The sequence below is a fragment of the Macrobrachium nipponense genome, chromosome 24 (genome assembly GCF_015104395.2).
Source record: "Macrobrachium nipponense isolate FS-2020 chromosome 24, ASM1510439v2, whole genome shotgun sequence".
Lineage (NCBI taxonomy): Eukaryota > Metazoa > Arthropoda > Malacostraca > Decapoda > Palaemonidae > Macrobrachium > Macrobrachium nipponense.
This window is the reverse complement of record NC_061091.1, coordinates 55,214,276-55,224,275: the sequence shown is the minus strand read 5'-3', so window position 1 is coordinate 55,224,275 and position 10,000 is coordinate 55,214,276. Positions and strand designations below refer to the sequence as shown.

General features: G+C 37.0%; 1 protein-coding gene across 1 annotated transcript in view; it reads right to left on the bottom strand.

Moving 5' to 3' along the window:
* Positions 1-10,000, bottom strand: part of LOC135205644 (tyrosine-protein phosphatase 10D-like) — a 247,217-nt gene that overhangs the window by 93,824 nt on the left and 143,393 nt on the right.

Sequence of the window (10,000 nt, the reverse complement as noted above, 5' to 3'; positions counted from 1 at the left end):
TAACCGTGAAGTTTTGTTTGTAGAAAGCGTAACAAAAACACCCTCTCCCTCTCCTTCTGTATGTGGCTATTAGTGCTTACAAGAGAAGTCGGCTTCCTAAGACGCCCTTCTCTACAGACACTGGGAATTACAGCGAGAACTATTCTCAGTAATTTCCGTGGGATCTCGAGTTTCTCATTTTCTTATTCTTACCACTATTAATAAACAAAATCTCTCTCTCTCTCTCTCTCTCTCTCTCTCTCTCTCTCTCTCTCTCTGAGACAGCACTAACAAGAAAGAAAGACAATGTGTATTTATAAAAAAAACAATTTCGTGCTTTTAGTGTACTGATGTCGACTTTACTTTCGCCCTGGTTAAGAAATCAAATATGATCAAATACTGAACAAATTACTGTTAGTTTAAAAGCTACTTTCTTTATATATAAGCCACGACTGACATTCTGAAAGGAACGAGACCGAGCACAAAGAATGAATACACATAATAATGAATTCACGCAAAAATCGAAAGTAAAGACATGCGAGAGCGTGCGCGTGCGAAGATGATGATGATACGAAATTGGAGGTAAAATAAAGAAGAAGACTGGACCATGTGGTCAGCAAGAGAAACTTAAGATATTAATGTCTACGAATCGGAACATGTATGAAGTTCTAGTCCACAGCGGCTTATCAAATAGAAAATAAAGAAGACAAACTCATTTCTAAACATATAAACTATAGCGACTATCCAAATGCAGATAAGTTCAATTACCGATACATTTGAGATTCGGAACACAAGCGAAACGATAGAAAGGCGTATTTACTATTCGGTAAACGTAATGATCACTAGACCGGAACGGTTTGCTTAACGAAGATAATTAATTATCTGAACAAACAGGAGGCAGCAATCAAATGACATTCAGGAGTAATCCAGAGTTTGCATTAAGAAAGCAATGCCACATATTCTGTTCAAATACACGAACAAAAACAAAACTGCAGTGAATGTTTATCAATGTTATTATCATATTTATAAAGAAGAATGCCACTGCCTACCGTCACCCTTCCTCAACACAAACACTTAATATTTAGGTATATTATCACAGTGGCAAATTTTTTGAGAAAATATCCCAACATGGAATATGAGACCCTACGAACAACAGACATTCTCTCCTGAGTGGTCAAGATCTTGGTTCACGCTTCGTAGGTCCCTAGCTCTCTCCTCTCCTGCAGTTTTCCAGTCCACCAAAATGCAAATGGGGACCAGTGTCTGCTACGGACATGAAAAAGGGGGTTTGCGGCTAGCAACCTCATTCCTTAAGTCTCTCTCTCTCTCTCTCTCTCTCTCTCTCTCTCTCTCTCTCTCTCAAAGAATCTCAGAGTTGACGAGAACGGGGCAAGTTTCTTCCCCTCTCAAGGCAGGACTACGGTAATTTCCCGAGGAATTCAAAGATCAAAGGCTAGGTATGGAACCTCAATCATATGAAACCACAGCATACGGACCACTGAAACGAAACATAACCACCATCAAATGTAATAAACACTACCTTTAAAATAAAACTAAGTTACATAAATACATACATGTGACGGGGTGTAAGAGCGCTGAATGAATGATGTCGATGGTATTGCAGGTTATTTATTCATTTTATTTTCAAATAAATTTACACTTCTCCTAAAAAGGACATGGATGTCTAAAGAAAACATAAAAAAAATTACTGCATGAAAACAGCAGAAGCTATAATTATTATAATATTAACAAAAAACAGCATTAACAATATCTTGCCTCCAACAATTACCAATGACCTATCCAAAATAATGAGACTATAACAGACAGACAAGGTGATCTTAGGGGGGGAGGGGGAGGGGCGTGGATTTAACCACCTCATGAGTAACTGCTATCATGACGAATCACCCGCGGGACCAGTATTCAGGTCTAGTCCGGTAGAAAGCTAATGGCCGTGAAAGATTCTGGAGGAAATGCTATGAGTAATTATCCCTTCAGAGGAAACGAGAAAAGATCAAATTTCTTAATAGTTAGTGATCTAATTTTCCCAAAGGGGAATGCATTTACTTTACCATTATTTTGTGTTTATCGGTACTTCGCAACATTTCGCTATTGTATTTTTTCTGTCTCAAATAAGCATTCTATTCTGCGTACGTTCGCTTAAAACATTAATGGAGTTGTGATCCGTTTCGCAAGAATGTTTACTAATTTCAAATCATTACAAAACTGGGCGTCTGAATGCTCTACGAGAAGTTATTTTCTGGGAGAAATAGACAACTTCAAATCATGTTCGCCGTACAGGACATAGATCTTCGACGTCATTATACTTATGCAACAACTCATGCTAGCACTGGAAACAAAATTTATACATTCAAATCTGATACTTCAGAGAAATAGCACTGCTTCATATGTCCATCTACTACATTAAAAAATACAGTATATAAAGTTAAACGTTTGTAAAAAGGAAAACAGTCAACTAGATTTAAGCCTACAGTATTCCCAATTAAAAAAAATATCATTATAATGGGATTTTCACTTGATGTGGATCCTTTGTCTTCAAATGATCAAAATTCCTATCACTCTCTCCGCAAGAGCAATCATTAAGTGAGTATAACTGTCACAGGTAACCTACTCCATAAATCTGGGGACCAGATACGCACGACCGAGCAAGCAACCATAGTCTTCAGCCTGCCCAAAACAACAGCAAAGAAATTTCTTCGCTAAACCTTCGCTGTCTTCTTAAACCGAGTGCCAGTGACCGCGACGCTACAGAATGTCATCGAACACGTCGAAGAAATATGTTTGGTTTATGATGAAATCTCACACAGCTCAGTAACCTTACGCGCACACATTCCCTTTCAATCGACGGCCTTGACAATAATGACAACTCATATCACATCCCACCCTCTCTCCCCCCACCCCTCCACCCATGAACAACCCTTCTAGTAATACCAGGCCGTACTCCACGTCACCCAGTAAGGACCTGAAGCACCTTACCGCCAAAATACACAGTTCCAGCAGTCCTACTCACCCACACAACCCTCCAGCCAAGACCACCGCTGTTTGTCCAGCAACACGCCCATCTATCAATCCGGCTCCCCTCCCAATCAAAAGAAGACCATCCTCCCCACCCGATCAAAAGAAGACCATCAGGCTCCTGCATCTCTCTCCCTGCCAGGAACCCCTTAAGACTTCTACCCGAAGGTTTTTACGAAGTTTATCTACGATTTAAGACTGCAATGATCATTCTTCTTGGTGGGGTTGGGTGGAAGTGTAACCAGAATCACTGAAGGTATAAGAAAGAAGATTTGAGAGAGAGAGAGAGAGAGAGAGAGAGAGAGAGAGAGAGAGAGAGAGAGAGAGAGAGAGAGAGAGAGGTGGTTTCAGCGATATTAGTCATTAAGTCGTCAGTTCCCTGACATATAACTGACATTTTCTTATCGATTCTTAATAACCGGATGGCTAAGGACACGAAACATAGCACCTGTTGCTGCTGAGACCAATAACAGGATCCGTCGTTTCCAAATCCTGTTTCTGAGGAAAGGAAGTCGACTTCCTCGTTTAAGGGAATTTTCACGGCTTTTTCCCAGTGAACGAATCACTCATTAAGGCTAAGTGTATCATACATACAAATACGTATATATATTATTTTAAAAAATGAAACGGAGATAAAGAATTATATAACCTAATTCTATCAACACGACAAGCATCCATTCTTCCAAATCTTTAAAACAAACTCTCAAGGACATCCGTATCATAAGTCTAAAAATGGTTTTGAGAAAAATTCATATGTATCAAATTTTCTGGATTTCGAAAAGCTTTCCGCGACATTGAGCTGAGTGACCGCCTTCATCAGAATGATTAGTGTTTTCTGTCTTCAGCTATCACCTACCCCTAGTCTCAGCCCCCATCCCTAAACCCCCACCCCACCACGCGACCTTATTCATAAATACTGATGTGATTTCGACACAACGTCGGGTAACAGATTTTGGAGTTGTCGTCCTGTACTTGCAAAATTCAGTTCCTTACGCTGTTAGTCTCACGTATTCACACAATGACCCGCTTATAGTTTTATCTGTGACATATTTCTTTCGTTTTTCTTTTATACCGTGGAAGCTTGATTCCCAAGTTAATAGTGTCAGTCTCTTAGAAATACGGTGGTACAGAATAGTTCCATCAAGTCACCGTGAGAAATCTAACGGTTTTCAAGTTCAGTGAAAAAGTAATGGGAATTACATAATAACATTCTGGAAATTATACAGCAACAACAATTATATATATATATATATATATATATATATATATATATATATATATATATATATATATATATATATATATATATATATATATATATATATATATTTATAATCACCTTTAACACGTGATTCGTTTATCACACATCGCCACAAGTGAAACGATGAGAAACTGGGTGTGGGTCCTGACCGGTTTCAGCTTTGTTTGCAAGCCATTCGTCAGTGCCTTGGAAATAATCCTGAAACTGGTAAGCACCTACACCCAGTCTCACATTTATATATATATATATATATATATATATATATATATATATATATATATAATATATATATATATATATATATATATATATGGCAAAATCGTTTTGGATTGTCTCATTACCACTGTCGTCAATATTGTTACCGTAGTTATTACTGTGAAAGACATCCACGCACAGACAAACACCAATAAAGCATATCAAAGAACACTGCAATCTCCCCAAGGCCTTTCTAACGTATCCGTCGACTTCGCCACTTTAAATTATCCTCAAAATCTTGATATTCTTTTTCTTCATTATGAAATATGATCTTGAGACCTTCGTACTCGAAGTAGCATCCATAAATACCATCCACCGCCTTTTTATAGAAGGCGCATCAAAGCTGAACTTCATTTTTTCTTTCTAAATCTTCAAACAACTGTCGTTACGCTCAAGGAATGCATCAGCAGCGCGTAATGTGCGGGTTTCACAATCAGTTCTACGAAAGATTTTTTTTTTTTTACTGTTTGTAGGTCAAAGCTTAAACTTAAAACATACAAAAGTTTTATTAATTAGAGAGAGAAAAAAAGTGTTGTAATGGATAATATCCATTCGTTTGATCCGCAATGCCGCTGGAGGTTTTGAATCACATACTACCGATGGTAATGGTACCTTTTAAAGGAGTTACAGACACTGAAACATCACAATCTATCGCTGCTGACGGAACGGCTTAAATCAACGACTATCTTTGGTTGGAAGTTTAAAGTCATTGCTGTAACTCGTATCTTTAAACAAACCAGCAGCGTGAAGAAGGTTGACTAAGGTCGCCTATCTTTACCTTAAATGTTAATATTATCTCTTTAGACAGAGAATGACAATAAATCTTTTTAACTACAAATCATAACAAACTATCAAGACAGTCCAGGGACTGCATCTCCGTATGGGAAAGGTTTGTTTTTAACTTACTCGGGGAGTAAGCCTACAAACTACTTTGTTGTTGTTGTTGCTGTTAATGGGGGTAGGAATGCCCCATGGAAGAGCCAAAAAACGTTTGAAAAAGGGTGTTTCCCGTTGAGTTAAAGCTACAAGAATTTTAGGATAGGAATTCATGATTTATTTATTAGACTGGAAATGTAAGAAATTAAAAACAGTACAGAAAAATTATTTCTAAAAAATATATCGCATTTATCTTAATTTTATTCGGTGAAACAAGACTGTTTGACCGTAGATTTTAGCACGTTTTAATTTAATCAGTGTACTGAATTTAGGCCATGTTTCTGTTCGATTATTTTGTGTTTCCACTTATAACTGAGAATATATGAATGCGTTTAATTTGCGTCCTTTTTATTTAATCCTTCTTGTTACTATGAGTAGTACTAACTATGAATATTAATTACGAAAACCACTTCACGTTAAGTTAGGAATATATGAAGTGTTTACATCATATGCAGAGGGGAAAATCTCAATGCGATCCGAGTAAGATGGAGGTCAGATCACGCCTTATTTCTATAACGCAGACTACAAGCCCGAGACTTATACGAGAAGGGTGAACACAATACCTATTGATTACTTAATAATTAATGTATTTCGAGTTAACGTTAATCAGAGAAATTTGCATGATGTGGGAAAGGGCTAATCGTTGTAATTCTATTAAGAGGCCGGTGAATTGTACAATACCGGCTGCGAAGGGTCATTGTTTCGGAGTGTAATTAGCAGCCTACGATGCATTATGAAATACGGATCTTGTCTATGAAAAAGTAACAGTACCCGACTGCCAGGGATACAGTTAATTTCGAATTTCACGTTAAATTAGTTACCCATGTCGTAGAATACATTATTATAAGACGATACATCAGGAATCGCTACGCCGGTATGGTATCCATTTCACTGGTACCGGTAACATCTTCGGTAAAGCTACTGAGATGTGAAAGCTTGAACAAATTTTTTTAGACCATTACTTAATCATTTTAAAACAGGGTCCATACATACTTACACAGCAAGCCTAAATCTAGCAAGTTTACGCAGGTCAGAAATCTCATTATACACAAGATAAAAAAAATCAATGTAATAAAAATTAAACACCACAATAAAATAAAATTATATATGATTTAATGAAAACATATAAATCTATAATATAATGCACAGGTCGCGCAACACACACACAATTTATCAATATTATATATATATATATATATATATATATATATATATATATATATATATATGTGTGTGTGTGTGTGTGTGTGTGTGTGTGTGTGTGTGTGTGTGTGTGTGTTTATGTATAAATAAATATTCATTCAAAAATATCGGTTTAAACCAATTTCACTATAAACTGAAAATGACTTGCATCCAAAGAAAATCATAGCTGGTAAGTACTTCTGGCCAGGCCAGGATTCCCAGTGTATAGTGAAAAGGATATTAAACGATAATTGTGAATATGTATGTATCTATGTATGTATATGCATACATTATATATATATATATATACATACATATATACTCGTATATTTAAAGGTAATGTGTGCTTGTTCGTATGTAAATTAACATGTTTATGCATGGCAACAAAGACGCGGCCCATTAACCAGTTGCCGTCATCTTATCGACTGACCTAGTACCTATCATATAATCTGACGTCACAATTCCGATGGTCATCGCCGGGGGTCCGCCATTAGAGCCAGCCAGCCGAGATTGATGACATTCGAAAGGCGGTCTTCCATACGGCACACACCGAGGTCTTCACCATGGAAACATTCCTCGCATTCTTTGACAGTTTTTTTTTTTTTATCGACAACAAACACGCAAACAAACACGAAACAAATACTGTTATTGCGACGCGTCCGATGGACCAATCAATGAGATCACACCGAGGGCCTTTGCGTATACAATGGTTGGACGGCGTCCGATAAAATATACGAAACCGGGTCAGGGAGTTTTCGGTCGGAAAACAATGGGGCTCCGACGGGCCGGCGATATTTGCCGCCACTTCCAACAAAATAGGTAAAGCAGTTATCACTGTTAATCATCAGAATTCAGAGAAGATGACGTGCCTGGAGGAACAGAAGCTACGCGGAGTAACTAGATATCATTACTGGCCGAATTAATAATGAAATATTAATTAATTTTTTTACGCAATAAATAAATCAAATGACAAAGCCAGACCATTTACGCGGGTGACTTCGGGAACTCACTCCCATCAACACAGACAAACGCACATTATCAACACAGGTAATGGAAAAGAGAGAGAACGAGAGAGCCAAATAAATATGATTGTTTTCTGTACTGAACAAACAGCCACAACATGAGAACACAGACCGACTGACTCATAATCTTTTTTATGTTTCAGCAGGAAGGCCAAAGGTGTCCGTCCGGTGGCGTTCCTCGCAGGTAATGGCGAACATGACGAATCATCTGATTATGAGTTTATTTTAGACTCCGAAAATCACCAACGAAATATAGAGTCACGTTCACACACGGCATTCTGTTATGTGGGTGGTAACGCTATTATCACTGCTCTGTTTTGGGGGCTTAAGCGGTTGTGCGCATTTCAATCCGGGAAGCAAGATTCAGGACAGATAACCGACTAACAGCCATGCCAACCGACCAGGCCTCAAAATGGACAGTATTGCCTGGACTAGCATCTTATAATAAATATGATTAATACTATTATTATTGTTAGTGTTATTATTATGATTAATATTATTATTATTTCAAACAAACATACCGTACTCTTCAATGACACTTATTATTGTTATTATTATTATTACCAATAAAATCCAATCGTTTGACCTAATTGAGATATGTCAACCTTCGGTGCGTTGCTCACCAGTTTAAGCAACAATGAGAAAGCAATAATTAGAAAAATAGAGAAGAACATGTATAAAAGTAATGCAGCTGAGGCAGCAATCACTTTTAATAAAACATGTTTAAAAGAGGGTTTACTTCCAGCATATTTATTATTATTATTATTATTATTATTATTATTATTATTATTATTATTATTATTATTATTATATGACACAAGACAAAGGAAAAAGATCAAACAGAACCAAGAGAATACGTGTGAATTAAAATAAGAAAACCATATAACTCACCTAATTAAAAATATAACTCATAAGTAATGCTATGCGTCATAATTTTTAAATACGCAGCAAAATGGGGAACTATCATCGCCCTAAACATTACATAAAAAACGAAAAGAATAACCGTAATCGGATTTTCCTAAATACGAAGATTATCTATTACCCTTCCAAAAAATACCCCATAATGAAAAATTATCAACATACTAGTAAATATCAATCATCAAAATATGGCTATATAAATAAATTGACTGACGTTCAACGAAGGAAATGTTTGTGCAACATAAAATAAAAAAACACAATTTCTCCTATATCAGAAGCCGCAAACATTCACGAAACCTGAAAAAACAAGAAACCGTGCCCTTCTATCTTCAACATCGTGCAAGTAAATGTTATCAAAATAAAATGTTTTTAAAAAAAGTTCCGTTTTCCCATCATTTTGAGAAATGCAATAAAGTTCACGCAGTGGCGAATCCACCCACCACTCCACCATTCTCACCCCCACCCCCTCCACCGCCTAACAGCCAACGCCCCCCCCCCCCAACGACGTCATCACTTTCACTGTCACCTTCATCCGTCGACGGATCGTATCGGGATTACTTTCATTCTCAACGGAGGACACTTTCGCCCTGAAGCTCTCGGGTGAGAAATATCTAGGGATGGATTACTTTAGGGATGGGTGAGAAAAATGGAATTCTCAGGATTAGTGATATTCATCGCGAGAAAAAGTCTCCCTTTCGGTCAACATCATATATAATAATAATAATAATTATAATAAAAGCAGGAGACCGCTTTATTTGTCTCTAAAAATGGTTTCATTACCGTACGCAAATACATACACCAACACACGCAATATATATATATATATATTATATATATATATATATATATATATATATATATATATATATAGTATATATATGACATTAGCAAGAAAATACGGCGGACTGTGTGCACGAGTGCGGAAGAATGGATAAGACGGTTAAGATGGAGAGAAGGAGACATAAAAAAATAGGTAAGAAAATTAAAAAGAAATTTACTCAGAATAAATTGTTCTACAAAGAATTAAACCCAGAGAAAGCAAATATATATTACAATTAAATAAGCAAGTGGAGAAATACTGTCAGCAAAGAATGCAGTCTTGTGTCAAAGGAGTGAATATTTTGAGGATTTACTGAACGCGGACGATAGAAGAGAGGCGACGCTGAATGACAAGTACGGAAAGGGTCAGGGTAAGTTTGCGAGTCAAGTGTGATCATGAAACATTTATTTATGGAGGAAGACGATGAAAGTAAAGGGAAAAGGCTGCATAAGGTCTACATGGAGCGAGAGAAAGCTTATAGCAGAACTGATTGAGATGCAACGGGGAGGGTGCGAAGGGTGAGGTCATCAGCGCTGAAACGGAAATTGACAGAAAGAAGGTTGGAAAATGTAACAAGAGGAAAATCTGACAGTT